This window comes from Symphalangus syndactylus, chromosome 5, assembly GCF_028878055.3.
Source record: "Symphalangus syndactylus isolate Jambi chromosome 5, NHGRI_mSymSyn1-v2.1_pri, whole genome shotgun sequence".
NCBI classification, from domain to species: Eukaryota; Metazoa; Chordata; class Mammalia; order Primates; family Hylobatidae; genus Symphalangus; species Symphalangus syndactylus.
Window position 1 is genome coordinate 111,965,762 of NC_072427.2, and position 26,291 is coordinate 111,992,052.

The 26,291-nt window shown below is 42.3% G+C and overlaps 1 long non-coding RNA gene and 2 other non-coding genes across 3 annotated transcripts in view; 2 read left to right on the top strand and 1 right to left on the bottom strand.

Moving 5' to 3' along the window:
- The first annotated feature begins 481 nt into the window (after positions 1 to 481).
- The window catches only part of LOC129482852 (uncharacterized), a 30,372-nt gene continuing 4,562 nt past the window's right edge, over positions 482 to 26,291 (top strand). The window contains exons 1-2 of the long non-coding RNA XR_008657833.2: positions 482 to 529; positions 11,931 to 12,159. This is a non-coding gene — a long non-coding RNA (uncharacterized lncRNA). The remainder of the gene's footprint in view (positions 530 to 11,930; positions 12,160 to 26,291) is intronic.
- Positions 11,994 to 12,064, top strand: TRNAG-GCC (transfer RNA glycine (anticodon GCC)). The gene has a single exon. It is a non-coding gene; the product is annotated as a tRNA-Gly (tRNA).
- LOC129483653 (U7 small nuclear RNA) lies at positions 14,100 to 14,160 on the bottom strand. The gene has a single exon (XR_008658160.1). It is a non-coding gene; the product is annotated as a U7 small nuclear RNA (small nuclear RNA).

Genomic DNA, 26,291 nt, shown 5'->3' on the forward strand with positions numbered 1-26,291 from the left:
GGGTTAATTGTAAGTCAACACAGGATTGGGAGTTCGGAAACAAAAGAATTTAGAAAAAAGGTGATCCGTTAGTCAGTACAAAGAATTTCATATCCTGAATATAATCCTGAAAAAATTGAAGATCTAGCGGCCTTTGACAGACTATTTTTTTTCTTTGCATAAAACAGTTTTGACTTTCACTCTAATGCAGCCTTAGTCGGGTTGAAGGCAGGTAGCTTGGTATTTGATAGGGCTATTTGCATTTCAAAGCTAATCAGTATTAAATAATCCGCTGGCAAAAGAAGAGTAAGAAGGTCATTATGTGTATTTTATTATTGTGTAAACTTGGCAAAACAAGCTGAGAGTCTGAGAAAGCTCAAATTCTAACAGATAAGAAAGTGTTTTATGTAAAAGGTCTCTTAATGAGTGAGTTACTCTTTATTTCTCTGACTGACTTCCGCGGAGTCAGGAGGATCACATGACAGCTAGGCTTTATAAGGAAGTAAAAACAACTGGTGAAGAGAAAAACCATTTATTTTCAACACTTAAGGTAAAATAATTTCTTAAATATTTAGCTTTTATTCTTCTGTAACTTTTGAGAACATTTAATAGTTTTAATTAATTAATATTTAATATTAAATTATACTATTTCATTGGCCAATTCATATCAAACTTGATTATAACTCCAATTCAGTCGTTCTTAATCCTGGCACGTTAGAATCACCAAGAGAAAAGAAAAATATTGATGCTCGTTCCTACCCTAGAGAGTTGATGTAATTAATTTGGGGCGTGGTCTGGTCATCAGTATTTTCTAATAATTCCCAGGGAATTCTCCTGGGTTGAAAGTTGAGAACCATCCGGGCGCAGTGGCTCATGCCTGTAATCCCAGCACTTTGGGAGGCCGAGACAGGTGGATCAGAAGGTCAGGAGTTCGAGGCCAGCCTGGCTAAGATGGTAAAACTCCGTCTCTACTAAAAATACAAAAATTAGCCAGGTGTAGTGGCGGGTGCCTGTAATCCCAGCTACTCAGGAGGCTGAGGCAGGAGAATCGCTTGAACCCGGGAAGCAGAGGTTGCAGTGAGCCGAGACTATGCCACTGCACTCCAGCCTGGGTGACAGCGAGACTCCATCTCAAAAAAAAAAAAAAAAAGAAGAAAGTTGAGAACCATTATCCATTATTATAATTGATATCCTGAGTATATTCTCCTCTGCAAATAAGACCTCAATGACTCTCCCATTGTTTACAGTATGGTCTTGAATTTTAATTGCATACATCTATTGGTTAAAAAAAAAAAAAGAAAATTAGAGGTGTGGCGGCTCACACTATAATGTCAGCACTTCGAGAGGCCAAGACAGGAGGATTGCTTGAGCCCAGGAGTTTGAGTCTAGCCTGGGCAGCATAGTGAGACCTTGTCTCTACAAACATTTTAAAAATTAGCCAGGCATGCTAGCCTGTGCCTGTGATCTCAGCTACTTGGGATGCTGACATGGTAGGACTGCCTGAGCCCAGGAAGTTGAGGCTTTAGTGAGTCACTGCACTCCAGCCTGGATAACAGAGTGAGGCCCTGCCTCAACAAAAAAAAAAAAAAAGAAAAAATTAGGGCACATACCAAAGTATATGTGTGTACGTATATGTGTGTATATATATACACACACATATTCAAATTATTTAGATGTGTTATTTTTACCAATATGTTATCTACATTACAAAACAGAAAAAAGACATTTATAAAACTATGAATAATTAATAATTTCTTTTTTCTTTTTTTTTTTTTTTGAGACGGAGTCTCGCTCTGTCGCCCAGGCTGGAGTGCAGTGGCGCAGTCTCGGCTCACTGCAAGCTCCGCCTCCCGGGTTCACGCCATTCTCCTGCCTCAGCCTCTCCGAGTAGCTGGGACTACAGGCGCCCGCCACCACGCCCGGCTAATTTTTTGTATTTTTAGTAGAGACGGGGTTTCACTGTGGTCTCGATCTCCTGACCTCGTGATCCGCCCGCCTCGGCCTCCCAAAGTGCTGGGATTACAAGCGTGAGCCACCGCGCCCGGCAAAAATTTCTTCCTATACCCCTTATCATCCTTTTAGCCACTTCACTTTGGAAACAACTGTTTCACAGGATAAGGAATAAATTCCAGGCTAGGCACAGTGGCTCATGCCTGTAATCCCAGCACTTTGGGAGGCCGAGGTGGGCGGATCACCTGAGGTCAGGAGTTCGAGACCAGCCTGGCCAACATAGTGAAACCCTGTCTCTACTAAAATACAAAAATTAGCTAAACGTGGTGGTGCATACCTGTAATCCCAGCTACTCGGGAGGCTGAGGCATGAGCATCACTTGGGCCTGGGATGTGGAGGTTGCAGTGAGCCAAGATCGTGCCACTGCACTCCAGCCCGGGAAACAGAGAGAGACTCTGTCTCAAAAAATAAAATAAAACAAAAACAAACAAATAAATAAATTCCATATCATGGAGTTCAAGGTTTTTCTCTAGATAAAATTTCATCTCTCTTTTATTGTTTTTTTTTTTTTTGAGACGGAATCTCGCTCTGTTGCCAGGCTGGAGTGCAGTGGTGCAATCTTGGCTCACTGCAACCTCCACCTCCTGAATTCAAGTGATTCTCCTGCCTCAGCCTCCTGAGTAGCTGGGATTACAGGCGTGTGCCACCATGCCCAACTAATTTTGTATTTTTAGTAGGACAAGATTTCACCATGTTGGCCAGAATGATCTCGATCTCTTGACCTTGTAATCTGCCTGCCTTGGCCTCCCAAAATGCTGGGATTACAGGCTTGAGCCACCATGCCTGGCTTCTTTTATTGTTATATACCCTACTGTTTTAGGTTATCATTACTTTTTTTGTTGCTGATTTTTTTTTTTTTTTGAGATGGAGTCTTGCTCTGTCACCCAGGCTGGAGTGCAGTGGGGCAATCTCAGCTCACTACAACTTCTGCCTCCCAGGCTCAAGAGATTCTCCTGCCTCAACCTGCTGAGTAGCTGGGATTACAGGTGTGCGCCAACACTCCTGGCTAATTTTTGTATTTTTAGTAGAGATGAGGTTTCACCATATTGGTCAGGCTGGTCTCGAACTCCTGACCCCATGATCTGCCCGCCTCGGCCTCCCAAAGTGCTCTGATTATAGGCGTGAGCCACCAGGCCTGGCCAGAAGTTGTTTTTTTAGCATAGCACAGGTTCAATCAATTCTCTGCTTCAGCCTCCCAAGTAGCTGGAATCAGAAGCACCTGCCACCATACCCAACTAATTTTTGTATTTTTAGTAGAGATGGGGGATTCAGCATCTTGGCCAGGCTGGTCTTGAACTCCTAACCTCATGATCCACCCACTTTGGCCTCCCAAAATGCTGGGATTAAAGGCATGGGCCACCGCGCCCAGCCTGTTGCTGATGTTTTTAAATCATAGCTATATATTTTACTGTTTTGTGTCCACTTTCTCAGGGACTCTGAGATGAGAACTTGCAGGTGGAAAGTTTATCGAGGAGTGAAGGACATAGGACTGGGCCAAAGTTTGATGCACTTGCAACAAAGCCCTTAGCCAAACCTCATTCTGAAGAGGGGCTCTGGGTTGCTGACCATGCATCCTTGCATTCCACTGTATTCCTTGCATTCAAGGGCTTAGCACAGGCTGTTCCTCACTCTGGAATATTTTACCCTCAAATTTCACAGGCTGCGCTTCTGGTCTGGAAAAGCTCTCTCAAAGGATGGATAGAATTTAGATAGATGGTAAACTCCCTGATTAGCAGTGAGCTGATCTGTCATACTTTTCTATCTCTCACACTGCTTAATACATACTAAGCCCTTAGTTTTAAAAATATATATGCTTATATTATTATATATTAATTACATATATATGTGTAATTTCAATTAACATGCTGAGTGAGGCCAGGCACGGTGGCTCACGCCTGTAATCCCAGCACTTTGGGAGGCTGAGGTGGGCAGATCACCTGAGATCAGGAGGTTGAGACCAGCCTGGCCAACATGGTGAAATCCCCGTCTCTACTAAAAATACAAAAATTAGCTGGGTATGGTGGCGGGCGCCTATAATCCCAGCTACTTGGGAGGCTGAGGCACGAGAATCACTTGAGCCCGGGAGGTGGAGGTTGCAATGAGCCAAGATTGTGCCACTGCACTCCAGCCTGGGTGACAGAGCAAGACTCTGTCTCAAAAAAACAAAAACAAAACAAAATCAAAAAAAGCATACTGAGTGTATAAATTGAATAGCTAGAGAAGACTGGACAAAGATTTCAGGCTGGTAGCAGAGTTGGAGGGAAACAGAGGTGACAGAACTCAAGACATGCTGGGGGTCAGAGAGAAAGTGCATTTGGTGGGAGAGGAGTGCTGTTTTGCGGGAACAAAATGGCCAAGAGGATCAGCAACAGAAGGTAGGTTTGGAGATTTTTGTAGACCTTAAATAATATATTTTAGGTTGTTCATTGTATGAAATGAAGAACACATAAGATCTTGCTAAGGAAACACACAATCCCGGGACTTACATGGTTAAGTCTGAATTCCTCAACCAGACTTCCATTCTTAAATGTTTCAAGTCTCTTTTCATCCCTTAATCTTCTTGTTTTCCCATTCCTCTGACATCCCCACGTGGTCACTACACACCCTAGCAAATCCCCCAGTTGGAATTAATCTTCCCATATTCTCAAGGCAGTCTGTTTCACCCATGGCTATAGACCTTGTTAGTTTGCCAGTTGACTGAGTTCTTTGAGTAGATGTCATCGCAGGCACCAGATTGCATGCATACAGAGAGCGTGGGCAGTGTCTTACTCATCTTTGTCCATGCTCCTTCCAGCACTCAGTAGAGAGTGGTATTCAGGGAAGGTCATTTGAAATAGTGATTTCTTATTATAAACCAGTGAAAAGACTGAATGTTATTTCCTCTTATAAACTGACATTGATACACATTACAAGTAGGCCAACATAAAAAAACTGCTTAATGGATGGCAAATGGCACAGTTATATAAATTTCTCTGCCTGAAGAATTCTTTCTACCTGAATCACAAAGTGTTTTCCATCCAACTAACAAAAGTAGTTGTGTTAAGTCTTCGAAATGTTTGACGGGGTGAAAAAAATTATGAGAAAGGTCAGTTACTATCAGGAAAAAAAGTTTTCCTACTGAGAGGAGAACCTGTCATGACTAGATTTTATGACCTTCCTGGCTGGGTTCTGTTAAAGAAACACAAATTTTCTCTTGTCATAGTTTTATTTTTTATTTTTTTATTTTATTTTATTTTTTATTTTTTGAGATGGAGTCTCACTTTGTCGCCCAGGCTGGAATGCAGTGGCATGATCTCAGCTCACTGCAAGCTCTGTCTCCTGGGTTCATGCCATTCTCCTGCCTCAGCCTCCTGAGTAGCTGGAACTACTGGCGCCCGCCACCACACCCAGCTAATTTTTTGTACTTTTAGGAGAGACGGGGTTTCACTGTGTTAGCCAGGATGGTCTTGATCTCCTGACCTCGTGATCCGCCCGCCTCGGCCTCCCAAAATGCTGGGACTACAGGCGTGAGCCACCGCGCCCGGCCAGTTTGATTTTCTTTTTTTAAGTGAAGGAATGGTCAGGATAATTATACTTGACATTTTGTGGATTACAAAGATCATATTGTCAGCTGTGTTGGGTGCAGGGCTGGACTTTATTCCTTTAGTTGATAAGCATTATCAACATTTACAAGACAGAAACCTTATATGAAAGTCATTATTTGTATTGCCTAGTTCATAGTTGGTTTCGAATCTCTGCCTGTACTGTGCTTATGTTTGATTACTAAGTGTGCTTTCATATCAGGGACAGAGAGAGTCTCTGGACATGGAGGAAGCCACTAGACAAGGCCAATAAAAACATAAACCTGGGCTATTTTTAATGAATAACCAGTGGGTATGAATGAGTAACAAATGACCAGTAATCTGGCTGGGCGCGGTGGCTCATGTTTGTAATTCCAGCACTTTGGGAGGCTGAGGCTGGCAGATCACCTGAGTCAAGAGTTCAAGACCAGCCTGGCCAACATGGTGAAACCCTGTCTCTACTAAAAATACAAAAAAAATTAGCTGGGCATGGTGGCGTGTGCCTGCAATCCCAGCTACTCGGGAGGCTGAGGCAGGAGAATTGATTGAACCTGGGAGGTGGAGGTTGCAGTAAGCCAAGGTCATGCCACTGCACTCCAGCCTGGGTGACAGAGCGAGACTCCATCTCAAAACAAACACACAAACACAAACAAATTAACATACAATAATCTACTTGAAAATGGAAAAATGTTTCTTAATCCCTCCTGGAGGGCTATGGATAGGTGACTATGTCATACATACCCTTCTATGTCCCTCAGTAAATATACCCCGGAAGGGAATGCCCCGGCTAGAGCTCAACTCCAGAGACTATACTGAGAATGGTGCCCTTAAGAGTTGGAGAACATGGCAGCCCTAGAAGGCATTCAATAATAATTTCTTTTTGAGATAGGATCTTGCTCTGTCACCCAGGCTGGAGTACAGTAACACGATCATGGCTCACTGTAGCCTTGACATTCCGGGCCCAAGTGATCCTCCTACCTCAGTATAAGTTTTTTTTTTTTTTTTAATTTGTAGAGACAGAGTCTCCCTGTGTTGCCCAGGCTGGTCTCAAACTCCTACGCTTGAGCGATCTTCCCCCTTGGCCTCCCAAAGTGCTGGGATTACAAGCATGAGTCACCGCGCCCAGCTAATAATGATTTCTTGAATGAAGGAATGAATGAATTCAAAGGTCCATCTCTGGACACAAAGGCAGACAAAAGTTTGACAAAAGCCATTTTTGAAACCAGGACCTTTGTTATAATATTAGTCTAAACAGTGGGACCCATGAATAAGCATGGCAATGCTGTATTCACCATATCAGACATCCTTGAAAATGTGCCTCCCCAGATAGATCAGCTAAGAAAGAATAATTCTACATACAATCACTTGCAGATATGTTTCCTGATAGAAATACCAGGGACAGGCCGGGCGCGGTGGCTCACGCCTGTAATCCCAGCACTTTGGGAGGCCGAGGCGGGCGGATCACGAGGTCAGGAGATCGAGACCATCCTGGCTAACACAGTGAAACCCCGTCTCTACTAAAAATACAAAAAATTAGCCGGGCGTGGTGGCGGGCGCCTGTGGTCCCAGCTACGCGGGAGGCTGAGGCAGGAGAATGGCGTGAACCCCGGGGGGCGGAGCCTGCAGTGAGCCGAGATTGCGCCACTGCACTCCAGCCTGGGTGAAAGAGCGAGACTCCGTCTCAAAAAAAAAAAAAAAAAAAAAAAAGAAATACCAGGGACAAAGCTAACATCAGTGTCAAGTCCAGAAAATGATTTTTGAATGTTGGTAGTTTCCCTCTTCACATTCTGCTCTCTTCACTCTCCTATCCCTGAAGCACAGATGCTGTCCTTTAGTTTGAGTAAGTAAGAAGTGCCAGTGAGTCATATTAGCTATTTTTAATGCACAGACATGTGAGGGATCTGTTTGATGGAGGACTTGCTTGCCAGCAATCGAGTTTGAGAAAGTCCAGGGCTTCAAGCCAGATTCTGGAGTGAGGCAGAAATGGGGACTAGACAGAAAAGATTGTAGGCTTTTCAGGCTAGAACGGAGAAAGTGCAGATGCAAAATTAGGGTTTAATTTGAGGAGTCATTTAGAGTAGGTGTTGATTTAGGAAGATCTAAAAGACGTAGAATTAATGGAAAGGTTAATGATGGGCCTCTTGAAGTGAGCGAATGATGACAGATTATGGGATACACTTACCTCCTAATTATTATGTATTTTAATACCTAGGTGCTAAAAAGCGGTGGCTAAAAATAAATAGTCATATATTTTTAAATAGTAGATTTCTTCCCTTCTCTAAATTTCTAACCTTGTTTCATGAACACAAACCTAATTTTAAAGGTAAAGGAACCTCATGCCAAGCAGCAAACAAAGAGACTGTATTAAATCTTCAGTTCATAAGTAGGGAAGTATTGATTGAGATTAGAGAATTATTTGTTTGCTTATTTATGGTATTAATTTATATATTTGGTTTCTTGCCTTACAGATTATTTAGGCAGAAATGACAGCTACCTGCCTTAAGACAACAGACCTACAATCTATAACATTCTCCCACCCAGCAGTCTCACATATCTGGAACCCAGATGGGAAACTAGAATAATCCCCCAAATCTTTACCCATATAAATACGTGTTATAAGATTTACACATTAAGTCAGTCAGTACTTTTCAACCACAATAAACCACTCAAGCCCTCACTCATTACTTGTTTACTTTAATTTTAGACATAATGATAATAAGCCTGGTTATCAGGTTTATTTAGCCCACAGGAGACCACAGGAGCATGTGGCTGCACATTTCCTTGGCATGAACAATTATAAAAGGGTTTTCACATCCATCATTAGCTGCTCAAGGCAGACAGAGCAATAGTATCAAGAAGTGTCAGTTGAGTGCCTGACAGCCCCAAGAAGACAGAATACTTCTAAACAGTAGGCAGATAAACCACAAAAATAGACTAGTCTGTAGCCATGGTTAGGAAGAAAGAGAAAGACATATGTCACCATTCTCAGATGGCATCTCTATCCAGACTCAGAACCCCACATGCATAGAGAGGTTGTCCAGTCCAGGTTCCTGGTTAGCACAGAGTTCACATCAACAGTTCTCTTTTTGGGTGGTCAGACAGTTCTGCTGATGTGTTGGCAAGGAATCTGTGATGATTAATTTTATGTGTGATAAATTTTCTTTTTTTTTTTTTTTTTTTTTATCAGCAGTCCTTATTTGGAATGGATTTTTCTTTTTCTTTTTCTTTTTTTTTTTTTGAGACAGGCTCTCACTCAATTGCCCAGGCTGGAGTGCAGTAGCACAATCACAGCACCCTGTAGCCTCAATATCCCAGGCTCAAGCAATCCTTTCATCTCAGCCTCCCTAATAGCAGGGACTACAGGTGTGTGCCACCATGCCCTGCTAATTTTTTCTCTCTTTGTAGAAACGGAGTTTCTCCATGTTGTCCAAGCTGGTCTTGAACTCCTGGGCTCAAGCGATCTACCCGCCTCAGCCTCCCAAAATGCTGGGATTACAGGCGTGAGCTACTGCACTGGGCTAATTTTATTTTCTTTAACTTAGCTGGGTCATAGTACCCAGATATATGATCAAACATGATTCTGGATGTTTCTGAGAGCGTGTTTTTGCATGAAATTGACATTCAAGTTGGTGGACTTTGAATAAAACAGGTGACTATTACTTTTTTCATTTTTAAGACAGGATGATATGGTTTGGCTTTGTGTCCCCACTCAAATCTCATCTCTAACTGTAATCCCCACATGTTGAGGGCGGGACCTGGTGGGAGGTGATTGGATCATGGGGGTGGATTCCCCCATGCTGTTCTTGTGATAGTGAGTTCTCATGAGATCTGATGGTTTAAAAGTGTGGCGCTTCTCATCCTTTGTCTCTCCTGCCACCTTATGAGGAAGGTGCTTGCTTCTCCTTCACCTTCCACCATGATTGAAGGTTTCCTGAGATCTCCCCAGACATGCAGAACTGTGAGTCAGTTAAACCTATTTTCTTTATAAAGTATGCAGTCCCAGGTAGCTCTTTCCCCATCCCCCACCTCCACCCTCTGAGACAGCTTCTTGCTCTGTCGCCCAAGCTGGAGTACAGTGGCAGATCTCTTCTCACTGCAACCTCAACCTCCCGAGTTCAAGCAATTCTCTTGCCTCAGCCTCCTGAGTACGTGGGATTACAGGAGCGTGCCACCACACCCGGCTAATTTTTGTGTTTGTATTTTATTTTATTTTATTTATTTATATATTTTTTGAGGTGGAGTCTCGCTCTGTTGCCCGGGCTGGAGTGCAGTGGCACGATCTCAGCTCACTGCAAGCTCTGCCTCCCGGTTTCACGCCATTCTCCTGCCTCAGCCTCCCGAGTAGCTGGGACTACAGGTGCCTGCCACCATGCCCAGCTAACTTTTTGTACTTTTAGTAGAGACAGGGTTTCACCGTGTTAGCCAGGATGGTCTGGATCTCCCGACCTCGTGATCTGCCCGCCTCGGCCTCCCAAAGTGCTGGGATTACAGGTGTGAGCCACCACGCCCAGCTAATTTTTGTATTTTTAGTAGAGACGGGGTTTCACCATGTTGGCCTGGCTGATCTTGAACTCCTGACTTCATGATCCACCCACCTTGGCTACCCTAGGTTAATGTCTTTTTTGAGTTTGGGACTTTTATTCGCTCATTATTCCATTACCTGCGAAACTAAGTAAGATCTTGCACATAAATTATGAATAAAAATGAATTATAAAGAGGAGTTTCTTTCATGTTGAATCAAAAACCGCTTTTCTTTTTTTTTTTTTTTTTTTGAGACGGAGTTTCGTTCTTGTTGCCCAGGCTGGAGTGCTGTGGCGCGATCTCCGGCTCACTGCAACCTCTGCCTCCTGGGTTCAAGCGATTCTCGTGCCTCCGCCTCCCGAGTAGCTGGGATTACAAGCATGTGCCACCATACCCGACTAATTTTGTGTTTTTAGTAGAGACGGGGTTTCTCTATGTCGGTCAGGGTGGTCTCCAACTCCCAACCTCAGGTGATCCGCCAGCCTCAGCCTCCCAAAGCGTTGGGATTACAGGCGTGAGCAACCGCGCCCGGCCCAAAATCTGCTTTTCTGTAATGATTTTTACCAATTAGTATTCTATTAGATATTTACAGTTTTCTTTCTTCCTCTCTCTCTCTCTCTCCGCCCCCCTTCTCTCTTTCTTTTTTCTTCTTTTTTTTTTTTTTTTTTTTGAGACAGAGTCTCGCTCTGTTGTCCAGGCTGGAGTGCAATGGCGTGATCTCGGCTCACTGCAGCCTCCGCCTCCCAGGTTCCAGCGATTCTCCTGCCTCAGCCGCCTGAATAGCTGGGACCACCGGCTTGCACCACCACGCCTGGCTAATTTTTGTAGTTTTAGTAGAGACCAGGTTGATATTTACAGGTTTCTATCCAAGGCATCGTCACAAGACAATACTACCAACATTTAAATATTTATATATAAGTTTTCTCTAAGTTAAGCTTCTCTAACGCTTTCAGACATTTTGCTGGCTGAACCTTGTTTCAATAGCGTTTACCATCATAGCTTCTTTTCTTAGCCAGAATACTCCACTTTGCCAATATTCTTCCTGAAGTGGGGCATGCTGGAGAGTACACCGGAGTCCAGGGGTGAAACGAGTAGTTAGAAAGCAAACAGCCTCCTGTGCTTTGTTTTTTTCTGAACTTCGTGTATGTGGAGCTCTCATTGCATTCACTTCCTTGACGGTGTGTCCCGCATCACTGAATCACAGTTCACTGCAGTAATCAGCAATGGCCATCACGGTGCTGAGTCCTCGGTAAGGTATTATTCAGTGCATTCTACTTAAGAAGGCAGGAAAACATTCAATATAAATAGCATTTAATGCAATTTATATTTTTATATAAATGAATTCAATTTTTTAAAAAATTGGTGTTTATTCAAGAGGTACTCACACGGCTATCTGGAGCACTTTATTCTCGAAAAACCCCCCAATTCCCCCAAACAATCTGGAGAGGCATCATTTAATTGTACCATGAATCGATAAGTAGCAGTACTTCAAGTGACCAACTTTTTTGTTGTTGTTGAGGCAGGGTCTCACTCTGTCACCTAGGCTGGAGTGCAAGTGGCATGACCACAGCTCGCTGCAGCCTTGACCTCCCAGGCTCAAGCAATCCTCCCTCCTCAGGCTCCTGAGTAGCTGGGACTACAGGCACGTGCCACCATGCCCGGCTCATTTTCTTTTTTTTTAGTTTTTTTTAGAGACAAGAGTCTCCCTGTTTTGCCCAGGCTGGTCTCGAACTCCTGGGCTCAAGCAATCCTCCCTACTCGGCCTCCCTAAGTGCTGAGATTACAGGCATGAGCCACCATGCCCAGCCAAGTGACTAAAATATGATCATCTTCCTTCTCCATTATCTATTCTCTTTCTAGCGACAAAGCATCTTCTAGTCGGTTCCGATCATGTTACTGCTTTTCCTCAACTTTTTCGTCGGTGCATGGGTGGTTCAGTGGTAGAATTCTCGCCTGCCACGCGGGAGGCCCGGGTTCGATTCCCGGCCCATGCAATACAAGATTGCGTTTTGGACCGGGCTCGGGAGGTTGCCGTGAGCCAAGACCGCACCGTTTTAACTCCAGCCTCGGCAACGATGAGCGAAACTTCGTCTCAAAAACAAAAAAAAACTTTCAAGGGGTCCCGAATGCTTCTTAAATTGAATGATTTGTAGAACAGGCTTTGTGACCTACTGACTAATTGACCATGCTGTATCACAAAAGACTATAGTTTTCCTCCCATATAGCATTTCCTCCCCAGTCAGGAGAGAGACTTCCCCAAAACATGTCTCAGCTTAGCCATCTGCAGTTTGCGCAAGTGTTTGCCATGTTAATCCCTCCTTCGTAAGAGCTCTCTCTGGGGTTATGAGTCTTCTCAAATGGTATGAGTTTGACAGCTAAAATGGACTGATTTAAATCTCTGTTCGCACACTGAAAATACAGTGGAATCAAGGTTCAGAGAAGATGGCCTGAGGACCTTGCTTTACTAGGAAGCAAGTTCTGGAAGGGACACTTGTTTTTGGAGTACCCTTTCCTATCTTCTATTTATTAGTTAATCCTTTATTATATTCTCCCTGTCCCCTATTGCTCGCACCCCTGCACTTTTTAACCTCCTCCTGTAAGACACTAAACATATAAAAGAATATAGGTGGAAAACAGTAAAAATAACAGCTAACAATTGATAAGAGTGTTTCAGATAGATCCGGGCTCTTTACTTACTTTATCCCTAGTCTTCACAACAGTTCAGGTAAGGAAGAGATGGACGCAATTTTTTTTTTTTTTTTTGAGACGGGGTCTCGCTGTGTCGCCCAGGCTGGAGTGCAGTGGCGCAATCTTGGCTCACTGCAAGCTCTGCCTCCCGGGTTCACACCATTCTCCTGCCTCAGCCTCCCGAGTAGCTGGGACTACAGGTGCCCGCCACCACGCCCAGCTAATTTTTTGTATTTTTAGTAGAGACGGGGTTTCACTGTGTTAGCCAGGATGGTCTACGATCTCCTGACCTCGTGATCCGCCCGCCTTGGCCTCCCAAAGTGCTGGGATTACAGGCGTGAGCCACCGCACCTGGCCTGGATACACTTACTTTAAAGACGTAAAATTGGCTGTTTAGTAATTATTCAGAGCCACACCAGTATTAAATTTATTAAAGGGGAAACAAAAAAAATTTGTAACTCATTATTAGATATCACTGTACCCGTGGGGAGAATGAAAGAGGGACATTTGTGGATGGATATGTGAAAAAAAAAAAAAAAATTTAAGAGCCATTGATGATTCTTTTAGGAAAAAAATGGAAGCATTATGAATTACGGTGCAAGGGTCAAGGAGTATTGGGAGTTAGTTTCCCTGACGAATGCTGAGTCAGATTTACTTTGAAGTTGGAACCATTAGACTTTTGAAAAACTATAGAAAAGAGAGTGGATGGTAGATAGGCAGCTAAAAAGTCTTTGATGCTTTATTTTTGTATGGGCTTACTATTATGATTATTGGGAAGTAATATTTGGGTGGGAATATTTCTATATCCAGTAGTCTGTATTTGCGTGGGCTGACATTTAGATTGAATCTACAGTAGGATTGCTATACAGCTTTGAGATCTGAGTTTGTGAAGCACATGGTTCATAACATAACAAAGAGTGATTTGAATGTCTCACAATTTTCATTACGAGAACTTGGATGAACAACGTCTACAGTAATTTCTAAGTCTCACACCATTCCAGCCACATCCAGTCTGGGCAACAGAATGAGACCCCATCTTCAAAAATACATAAATAAACAAATAAAAGAAGAATAAAGAAGAGAAAAATGGAGATTTCTTTGTATATGTGTGTATAGAAATCAGGAAGCTAAGACAAAATATTCCGAAAGCATGAGTCACAAAATTATATTGCTTGACATATGATCAGGATCACAAACTGAGATAAGATAATTATATTTTGAAAGATTAATGCTAAAAAAGTTGGGAAACTGTATAAATGATTACAGCATGAAATTAAGAAAATAATAAGGCAAGCAATTTTATCCTGGATAAAACATTTTTTGGTGGGGTGGTGGGGGTAGGGGGGTGTCCTGGTGAATACTAAGAAACCTGCTAGACAAATTCTAGAAGAGCTGAGCTGTAACATTTTTATTTATTTATTTATTTATTTTTAATTTTTTAGATTTCAGTCTTGGTCGGGAGTGGTGGCTCATGCCTGTAATCCCAGCACTTTCAGAGGCCGAGGCGGGCAGATCACCTAAGGTCAGGAGTTCCAGACCAGCCTCGCCAACATGGTGAAACCCCGTCTCTACTAAAAATACAAAAATTAGCCAGGTGTGGTGGCATACGCCTGTAATCCTAGCTACTCAGGAGGCTGAAGCAGGAGAATCGCTTGAACCCGGCTATGTGTGGTGGCATACACCTGTAATCCTAGCTACTCGGGAGGCTGAGGCAGGAGAATCGCTTGAACCTAGGAGATGGAGGTTATAGTCAGCTGTGATCGCACCCCTGCACTCCAGCATGGGTGACAGAGGGAGACTCTGTCTCAGAAAAAAAAGATTTGAGTCTCACCATGTTGCCTAGGCTGGTCTCAAACTCCTGGCCTCAAGCAACCTTCCTACAGGCATGAGCTACTGCTCCTGGAAAGACTGTATTTCTTTAGAAATAAAGAATCTTAGAATTTAAAGACCATCTGGGAATAAAGTTGGCTTGGAGGGAGGATGAAGAGATTGGAGCTGTTGATGGAAAACAAAACACCACCACATTTTTTCCCTTGCTCTTCTGCCAATAAATATTAGTTGACCTCCTGCATTGATCTCCCTCATTGCCATCCCCAATTTATTTTTTTAATATTCTAAATGGGTAAGATAAACCTGAGAAAAATTTGACCTTATGCAACAGTGTAATTTCCATTCTTAGTTCCTCCAAATTGGGGAGCCGTCTATATTCTCGTTTTCAGGTGTAAGATTTGCAGAGAACTGTAAATCCATGCTCGCTAGCAGTGTAAAATTTACACAGAGAGGAAACTACAGCTAGATAGGGTTGTTGTTAAGTTCAGCTCTGTCTGATTTAGAAATGAATCTCGTGTTTGGATAATCTAGTCTTAGCTCATTCTATTTATTCAGCCAAGTTATTTCCTGCACAGATCCCTCCTTTGCCTGCCAACTGTAATCATTTTTTTCTTTTCATGTTAGTTCCCACTACTCCTATTTGAAGTGCCACCACATACAGCTTGTGGTTGCTTTACTTTCAGTCTAGTTAATCTCACCCGTACTGGTCATCTAAACAAGCCAATTCTTCCCAATCTCTTGATTTTCTGATCGTTCCTTCCATAATGAGTCTACGATCTGATGGAAAGAGACCATTTTACGTTGAGTAACTTTAGTTATTTTTAGTGTGTCCCTTACTCACTCTCCTAAGTGACGTCACCTGTCATGTTGCCTCATCAGGAAAATGATAAGGCAACATGGAGTAGGATTAGATGGGGTGTCCTTAATTCTGGGTGCATATTAGAAGTATTTGGGGAACTTTAAAAAAATACCACTTAGCCGGGCCTGCTGGCTTATGCCTGTAATCCCAGCACTGTGGGAGGCTGAGGCAGGTGGATTGCTTGAGCTCAGGAGTTCGACACTAGCCTGAGCAACATAGTGAGCCCCTGTCTCTACACACATGCACACACGCACACACACGCACATACACAGCTACTCCTTCACCACATAAGACAAGCTTAATCAAATTTTCTTAGCATAAGAACTGGGCGTTGTTGGCACTTTATTAAAAGCTCAGCCAGAGTTAGGAACCACAGGATGAATGATTTTCATATACCTTTCCAACTTTATGATTCCCTTATTCTCTTTTTAAAAAAATTTTTGCACAGACGGGGGTCTCCCTGTGTTGCCCAGACTGGGATCAAACTTCTGGGCTCAAGTGATCCTCCTGCCTCAGCCTCCCAAAGTATTGGGATGTCAGTCATGAGTCACTGAGCCTGGTCGATTCCCTTATTCTTTTTTTTTTTTTTCTTTTTTTGACATATTCTTGCTCTGTCGCACGGGCTGGAGTGCAATGGTGCGATCTCGGCTCACTGCAACCTCTGCAACCTCCGCCTCCCGGGTTCAAGCGATTCTCCTCCTCAGCCTCCCGAGTAGCTGGGATTACAGGCGCCCGCCACTACGCCCAGCTGATTTTTGTATTTTTAATAGAGATGGGGTTTCAGCATGTTAGGCTGGTCTCGAACTCTTGACTTCACATGATCCGCTGGCCTCGGCCTTCCAAAGTGCTGGGATTATAGGCGTGAGCCACCACGCCTGGCCCCTTAATATTATACTTACTGACTTGCAGTGTTTTTCCTCTATAATTTTTATAGACACTAAAGGAGATGGGCTTTCTTGATGAGATTCATTAACAGTTTGAATATGACTATTAATATCATACCCATAACATATGATATTAGTGAGATTATGTGACATCGTTATGTGACATTTTAACCACAAGGGTATTAAGAAAAATAAATACAGTAGAGAGCGGAGCTTGTCCCCACATTTCTTAAGATGTTAAAAAAAAAGCTTATGTTTTTTTCATAACATCTTATATGCTAAATGCTGAATGTACAATTAAGATGCCTTCCATGGTGTCTCTGCTGAGGGAGATAGTCAAGAAAACCAGTGATTCAGAGAGGTGTGCATGAGATGCGATGGCTGAAAAAGAAGAACTACCTGTCTCAGACTGCGATGCAGGGGACGATTTCCACACTCCTATGTCTGAAACTGAGTACTGTACAAGTATCTAGAGGAAAAGGGGGTGGAAGTTGAAGGGTAGTGAGACAGGAATAATGCAGGGTGGTTGTAGGAGAATAGAAAATTCTAGGCAGCAGTTTCACATGACTAGCAAAAAGGAAACTGTTGAAATAGCTGCATAAGCTAGGGGCTGATACTTTGCAAACCAGGGTGTAGGCCAAGCTGGCTGAGGCTGACTGGACCCATCATGGTGCTGGATTTGACCTAGGTCTCATGAGGACTTCACTGTACATTCATTAACACACTAAATTACATACCCACCAATGACATGACACTTCTGGGAACACCCATATTTGGTGTGAAAATGGGTGGCACCACAGTTCCAAGAAATCTTCACCTTTTTTCCAGAAATCTTCATGAATATTTCACCCTTTGGCTAAAGAAACTCATAAAGATAGCAGCCCCAAGCCCCGCTGGGAGTGGCTCTATCTTGAGTAGGCCTGAACTGCACTTCTGTGGAGATTCACTTTGCAGTAAATCTTCATACAGTCACTGTTTTCTAACTCGTCTTTGGATTCCTTCTATGATGGTGTCAAGTGCCTGGACACTAGCAGGGGTCAAGGTCCCACCAGTATCTGGGGACCTCCCCTAGCCAACTGATATCATGGGTTGACAGGGAAGATGTCCTCTGAGAAGTGCAAGGAGTTCAACGGAATGTGGGCAGTTTGGGATGACAAGGATACAGAGGTTATGGGAGGGGCATATTGCAAAGGAGCTTATTTGAAATTCATTTACCAGATACTCTCTCCTCACCTCCCTATAGCTTAATGGAATTGCTCCACCTCATCTTTTACAAGAACCAGTATGACATTAATTAAATGTTTTCAGAAGTGTATACTACTTAAATAAATTAAAACAAAAATGAAGTCTTTGGGAAAGAAAATAACTCAAAACATGCTTATAATAGACCCCTGATTTGGTGAAACTTTTATTCATGTTGTAAGATTTCTAAAATTTGTTTTCATTTTTCTTTGACCCAATATCATTGTTATACTAGAGCTTAACTTCTTATCTCAAAATGTAATTCCTTATTTTTCCCGTCCTAGGAACTATTTGGCTAAATTATTTTTCTTCATAGTCACTGGGATTGTAAGTACAAGGATGCCTTCTGCACATGTATATTTCAGCTCAAAATGAATGGCCCTTGATCATGTTGCGTGATGTCTGCCTACTCCGCCACTCTGTAATTTCTCTCTCTTTTTCTGTCTCTCATCTTGTGTATCTACAAAAAATAAATCTATGGTAATTTTCATCACTCATTAAGCTCATGTTGGTTTCTGCCTCTCCTGGAATTTATGGCACTGGATGTATTTTAATTTTTAAATAAAAGTGCCCCAAATTATTTTGTATTCTTTTCTAACTATCTTATTAATTTTGCCTATCTACATCATAGTAACATAATAATGGTTAGGATATTAAGACACATGAAGCAAGAAAATCTGTTTTAAATTAATTAACTTTATTATTTTATTTTATTTTTATTTTTTATGAGATGCAGTCTTGCTATGTTGCCCAGGGTGGTCCCAAACTCCTGAGCTCAAGCGATTCTTCCACCTTGGCCTCCCAAAGTGCTGGGATTACAGGTGTGAGCCACCATGCCCTACCTAGAAAATCTTAAAGATTAAAAAAATAGAAGGACGCAGGGCGCAGTGGCTCATGCCTGTAATCCCAGCACTTTGGGAGGCCGAGGCGGGCGGATCACGAGGTCAGGAGATCCAGACCATCCTGGCTAACATGGTGAAACCCCGTCTCTACTAAAAAAGAATACAAAAATTAGCCGGGCGTGGTGGCCGGCCTGTAGTCCCAGCTACTTGGGAGGCTGAGGCAGGAGAATGGCGTGAACCTGGGAGGTGGAGCTTGCAGTGAGCCAAGATCATGCCACTGTACTTCAGCCTGGGCAACAGAGTGAGACTCCATCTCCAAAAAAAAAAAAAAAAAAAAAAAATAGAAGGACTAATATTTCTAGCTATTATAATGTGTTAACATGTTCAGTAAATAGACCTGCACTGTACTGGTGTTAGAAATGACTTGTAGATTAGTACAATAGAATGAACAGCCCATAAACATGTCTAAATTTAGTTAAGTGTTTAAAAAGAAGATAATTCAAAATTAATATGGGTCAGTAGACTGGTATCTCAGAGGACTTTGACAAATCCAATATTTCTTCCTAGTTGAAAAATAAAAGCAAACAAAGCAAATACACAGATAAGGAACTTAAACCATCACTAAATAGGAATAAATGTAAACTCTTTGAAATTAAAATTGTGTATGTGTGTATATGTTTAAACTATATGTCAAAGCCAGTATTGTTTTTCATGGAAGCATTAAAAGATTTTGCAATGGAAGGCAAAGAAGTCCATCATCACTACTAGTATTTCTAATTTAGAGACACTACTCAATGTAATTACTCAATGTAATTAGACGTGAGAAAGTAGTAAGAGGTATGAATACTTGAAAGAAGGAGACACAATTATTGTTTGCAGATAACAATAATATATCAATTAAAACAGAAGAAACAATAAGATAAATCAGTAAGGTAGCTGACTTCACACACAAAAAAGTATCTAAATCAATAGTTTTTCTATATATAAAGAAGAGTTGATTAGATAATATAGTGAAGTTACCAACTGCAGTAGCAACCAGAGAAGAAAAAATTATTAGAAAAAGAGCTGAGCATGATGCTACACATCTGTAATCCCAGCTACTCAGGAGGCTGAGGTGGGAGGATTGCCTGAGCCCAGGAGTTTGAGACCAGCTTGGGCAACATAGCACAAGACTGTCTCGAAAAAACCCAAACCCAAAACCAAATCAACCAACCAAACAAACAAAAAACAGTAAGAAAGATAAGAAAAAAACCAGAAAGAAAATTGACAAGAAATGGGCAGAAACTAGGTGAAGAAAAGTTAACACTCTTGAAGGATTTAACAGAAAAGGGTCTGAAGAAATACTCTAATACAAACTGCTGGAGCTGGGCGTGATCTCTCAAAGGGCATGTTTAAAACAGGTTTAGATGATTGCTACATTTTCTTTTAAGGAGGGCAATTTCTGGTAACTGGAGGGCCCTTTGTTTGGCTGAGCAACAAGACAGATTTGAGGAAGCAAGTTGAGAAGAACTGATTTGTTTGCAAGCCACCATCTACCTCAGTCCCAGATATAACAGATAATGAGTAAGAACAGACATGTCTATGAGGGATTTTTTTCTGTGAGATGTGTTTTGCAAAACCTGTTTTCCACCTTCTCTGTGAAAACTCCAGTTATGTTTACATGTTCACTAAGGTTTTTACGTTAGAGGATTATTTAAGAGCTTCAAAGACAGGCTGAGTTCACGTATCCTGGTGGTCATAATGTAAGGGATGAGCACAAAGGCAGCTATATATGGTTATGGTGTTCCCTCCTGGTCCCTAAAATTAGGAGATACTTGAAATCTGGGTTTGTTAATTAATTAATTTTTATTTATTTATTTTTGAGAGAGAGTGTTGCTCTGTCACCCAGGCTGGAGTGCAATGGCCCCATCTCAGCTCACTGCAACCTCCGCCTCCCAGGTTCATGCGATTTTCCTGCCTCAGCCTTCCGAGTAGCTGGGATTACAGGCGTGTGCTGCCACAGCCAGCTAATTTTGTGTTTTTAGTAGAGACAGCGTTTCACCATGTTGGCTAGGCTAGTCTCGAACTCCTGACCTCAGGTGATCCACCCGCTTCAGCCTCCCAAAGTGTTGGGATTACAGGCGTGAGCCACTGCACCTGGACGGAAGGCTGTTTATTGCAGAATTAATTATAATTATAGAAGTTGAAAAGAACTCTAAGCAATCAATCGTAGGGTATTAGTTAAATAACTTATAATACAACCACTTAAGAGAATGCTATGTACCCATTAACAATGATGTGGTATGCCGGGCCTAGTGGCTCAGGCCTGTAATCACAGTACTTTGGGAGGCCAAGGTGGGAGAATTGCTTGAGCTCAGGAGTTGAAGACCAGCCTGGGCAACATGGTGAAACCCTGTCTCTACCAAAAATACAGACAGTTAGCCAAGCATGGTGGCACACCTGTGATCCCAGCTATTCAGGAGGCTGCGGTGGGAGGATTGCTTGAGCCCAGGAGGTGGGGGTTGCAGTGAACTGAGATCACGCCACTGCACTCCAGTCTGAGTGTCACAGAGAGATCCTGTCTCAAAACAACAACAACAACAACAGCAACAACAACAACAACAACAGCACCCAAAAAAACAACCAATGACGTGGTAAATATTTATTTACTGACATAGTGATTCGTTGTTAGGTAAAAAAGACAATTTCTACAACAAAATACAATTTATGATATTTTGGTAGGAAAAATTTATCCACCTTTATCAGGTTCCATATATATCAGGTTCCATGGAACCATAGTCTATAAATGTATGAATGTTTACGAGGTAGAATTATGGGGGATTGGAATGCTTTCCATGCTTCTCTATGTTTTCTGTTTTTTAAATGAAATAAACTTGTATGATGATGATGAGGGTGAAACAAGCAAGACAATGTGCCCATCAGATCTTTTAGGGCTCTAATATCTTACTACTCCTTGAAAAATATTTGTGTTACGTTTTCCCTTCATCTTAGTTCATAACTTTTTTCCTTTTTGAGACAGAGTCTCACTCTGTCGCCCAGGCTGGAGTGCAGTGGCGCGATGTTGGCTCACTGCAAGCTCCGCCTCCCGGGTTCACGCCATTCTCCTGCCTCAGCCTCCCAAGTAGCTGGGACTACAGGCGCCCGCCACCAAGCCTGGCTATTTTTTTGTATTTTTAGTAGAGACGGAATTTTTTGTATTTTTAGTAGAGATGGGTTTTCACCGTGTTAGCCAGGATGGTCTGGATCTCCTGACCTCGTGATCCGCCCACCTCGGCCTCCCAAAGTGCTAGGACTACAGGCATGAGCCACCGCGCCCGGCCCTTAGCCTACTCATTTAAAAGGAGGCAAGAGTTTCTCTCCCTCTCCCTCGGGAAGCTACAGCTTTCCTTGTATTTGTTGGCATGAACGAGCTGTAGGAAGGGTGGATCAGTGCCTTCCTGCAAACCCCAGCAGTGTTTCAGGTAAGAGCATGACTGTTTTGGCACCTGTTCCAACACAATCACCCAGGGCAATTCTAGTGCCGAAAACTTTCTCAATGTGTGTGGGTATATAACATTCTGGGAAGTGACCTAGCTATTCACATATGGACATAAATATGGGAAAAGCTAATCACACATGGACATAAATATGGGAAAAGACACTACAGACTATTGCAGGGTGGGGAGTGGCAGGGCTGAAAAACCTATCTCGTGGTATGCTTACTACCTGGGTGATGGAATTCGAACCCCAAACCTCAGCATCATGCAATATTCCCATGTAGTGAACCTGCACATGTACCTCCGTATCTAAAATAAAAGTTGAAGCTTAAAAAACAAGGAAAAAGCCAAACGTGACTGGGCTGGGAGGCTCATGCCTGTAATCCCAGCACTTTGGAAGGCTGAGGTGAGAGGATTGCTTGAGGCCAGGAGTTCAAGACTAGCCTGGGCAACATAGTGAGACCTCATCTCTACTAAAAATAAAAATTAAAAGATTAGGGGACTGTGGTGGCATGTACCTGTAGTCTCAACTACCCAGAAGGCTGAAGCAGGAGGATTGGTTGAGTCCAGGAGGTAGAGGCTGCAGTGAGCTGTGATTGCACCACTGTACTCCAGCCTAGGTGACAGAATGAGACTCTGTATCAAAAAGAAGAAAAGGAAAAAAAAAGAAAGCTAAACATGAGCTGTTAGGCATGGCTGCACACACACACACACACACAGACATACACACACACACACACACGCACACATTTTCCAACTTTTTTCAGACACTTTCAGACTGCTTTCAGTCTTGAAACTAGGCCAGTATACCAACTACGTGGGATGTTACATCATTTTTCTTGCTACTTTTCTATGTATTTTGCAAGCTGAATCAGTGTCCGCAGATACTCTTGTGTTTCAGTCCAAGTAAGATAGTCTTTAAGATACCTTTTAATATGCACATTGAAAAGATAGAATGTATGATGCTGAGATTATAGGGATTGAGAAAGGCAAAGTATGTGAATCAAGTAGGCCAGTTCTCCAGCTTTGTAATTTGACATTTTAAATGAGTAGCACATCCTTTAACCAACAAAGTTATGGGGTAGCCTAGAAAGAGAAACCACTTGAATTTTAAATACAGGATACAGAGAAGAGGACAGAATCTTTCCTGTGAACTGTCTTAGCAGCATCTGGTTCTTTTGAGGTACTTTGAATGTGTTGGAGCTTAGAAACAGATACCCCAAAATATGGCACTTTGACATGCTGAACTGAAGAAGAAGCCTTGAGGTCTCTTGGGCCTCCTCCCTGTCCTGTCTCTTAATCCTCCTTGCAGGATGAAGTTGTCCCTGAAATTCCTTATTTTCCTACACTTTGGACCTGACAATGAAGAAAACAATTACTTCTGGCCCCTTCTCTGAGTTTTTATTAACTGAACTCATGGGAAGAAAGACTGAATTCTATCAACACGCCTGGACAGACTGGTCACAAACCATTGTCTGCTCTGCTGGCTCAAAAGACTTTATCCCAGGCCACTGTATGTTCTCCAGGCCCATTGAAATCCCCTAAAAATCATCTACACATTTCTATCTGTCTTTCCCCTAAGAAGTACATACAACCATCTGTACCTCACTGGGATATTGGACAATCATTCTGTGATTCTCCCTCATGCTCACTGACACATCTGTAGGCCATTTCGCCTATTAATCTGCCTTTTGTCAGTTGATTTTTCAGTAAGCCTTCAGACGGCAAAGGGGAAGTTTTTCCTTGATCCCTACAAATTTATAGTAGAATGTATGCTGTAAAAGACCTGATAGCCCCATTGTCATGGATGACATTTCTCTCATGTGGGTGTGCCAGCTCGTGCAGATGAGAATTTTATAGATGTGTGTGCTCCTGTGAATCAGACTGTTATAGTAACATTAAACTGCTAAAGAACTTCACCTACTTTCCGGATTTGCTAGTAAATAATTTGGCTAATTTTTTTTTTTTCAGTCTAAAGGAAGATAGCTAATAAGCTACATGAATTGGCCCAGTGCATTAAGTACTTTTTCATAATGCCTGATTACTAGTTTCTGAGAGTAGGATTTCTAGAGAAGGAGTTTTTGGGGGAGATAGGAACAGAGGCTGATCAATTTATTTCTTTATACTTTGACCTCCTCTAAGAAAAATGCTAGCTGATACAAAAGTTTCTATCTTAACATTTTTCTGCAAGTTTGTTATTATCATTTATGAACTCCCCATTTCCGACACAGGAAGGAAAGAATAGACAGAACTGAGTGATAAACTAGACAAAGGGAATGGCTTAGTAGGACACGGCTTCTGCTTTTTGTGTTTCCAGTATTTGTCTACTGCTAAGGAAATCAGTATGTGGCACATAACTGGGGCAAAGGATTCAACACTCAGCACTTCAAGCAAGAAGTCATCATCATTAGCATTATTGTGGCAGCTACAAGGAGACGCCCAACAATTTACTGCAAATGAGATAAACTGGATACACTGACTCCCAGCTGGATTTTTACTGTTTGTGTCCACATTCTGAGGGCTATCAAAATACTTTTTAATTCACTTCCAGACCATCCCAACTTCTACAATGACTCTTTCTCTCTACAACCAGCTAAATTTAATTTCACTATGATTTGCCAAAGGTTAACTGAGAAAAGTAACAGCCAAGAATTAAGAAAACAGGTATAACATGAAAGAGGGAAAAAATCATGTATTTTGAATGGTGGCCTGACCGAGCAACATGGCTCCAGAGTGGAACGAAAGAGATAAAAATAGGAAGACAATTGGGTGAAGCAGAAAAAAAAACAGGAGCGGTAGAAACAGATCAATGAGAATGTGTTTCTAGAGCCTATTATGTTTCTAAAGTTGAAGTGATAAACATATTGCATATCCTTTGTTCTAGAGACCTTTCAAAAGACAGAATTCCTTTTCTCAAGCATTGAGCTCTCTCCACCTTTAGAGTCTTTCCAGTCTGTTTCACAGAGTGTCAGAAGAAGGTTGCATCAAAAGTTAATAGAATTACTGTAATTCCCTCCATGACAGTAGTAAAGTTGGATCCTGCTGATTAGAGCAAAACACAAAAGCTCACTTCCAGAGAACTGTGATCTTCTCATAAAACAGTTGGCATCGCCTGAAAGGGAGGTATTGTTGGTAGGTAAGCCAATGTCCTAGGGCCTGGGACTCAGCCAGCATCTCATATAACAACCATGCTGCCTATCCACTTTTGTTTGTTTTCCCAGACAAAAATGATTGCAACACATTTCTTTTTTTTTTTTTTTTTTTGAGATGGAGTCTTGCTCTGTCGCCCAGGCTGGAGTGCAGTGGCGCAATCTCGGCTCACTGCAAGCTCTGCCTCCCGGGTTCACGCCATTCTCCTGCCTCAGCCTCTCCAAGTAGCTGGGACTACAGGCGCCCGCCACCACGCCCGGCTAATTTTTTTGTATTTTTAGTAGAGACGGGGTTTCACCGTGGTCTCGATCTCCTGACCTCGTGATCCGCCCACCTCGGCCTCCCAAAGTGCTGGGATTACAAGCGTGAGCCACCGCGCCCGGCCGATTGCAACACATTTCAGAGCCAATGCAAAAACTCTGCGTTTGTAATATGCTGACTTGCTGTCAATAATTAGATGTTCTAAATTGCTACACTGGACAATGAGGTCCAACTTAAAAAAGATACACAAACCCAGTTAAAAGCTCAATTGGCCGAGAGGTTATTTCTGCAAAATAATCACCAGTGGTTTTTTTTTTTTCTTTTTTTTTGGGGAGGGGGGGTGTGGAGTGGATGAAATGTGTCCAGAGAAGAAAAAAATTCATACTTCTGTAAATACTTTTTTAACTTCCTGTTGCCAGGCAGCTCTGGTTTAGTGAGACATACACTAGGTTAAGTTTCAAAACACTTAGATACTAACTGTGCTACTTTGGAGCAAGTCATTTAATCTCCCTGAGGCCCAGATCATTCATCTATAAAGTGAGGATAGTAATACTTCGACTGACCACCTCACAGTATGATTAAATATCCAATGATATATTGTACATGAAAGCATTTATCAACTGCAAGGCATGATACTAATGTGAGGACTGTAGAGTTGCCTTTGTTTTCCTCAGAGCAGATTTAATTCTGGCGTGCTGGAGAGAAGTAGGAGAGGTTCAGCTCCAGCTCTATCTCATTTCCCCGCGTCCGAGAGGCTGGAAGAGAAAGGAGTGGATCTTGAGTTGGCAATTCCCATTTCTCCATCAGTAGAAAGAAAAAACTGGTTTTCAGGTTTCCTCCTACCCCATGAAGTAAGAGTTCCTTTCTCTAAATGTTAAAGAAATTTATTAACTATCTAGATTTTCCTTGACTTTTGCTTCTTTATCTAGGCTACGTTATTCAATATGATAGCCACTAGTGATTTGTGGTTACTGAACTCAAGAAATATG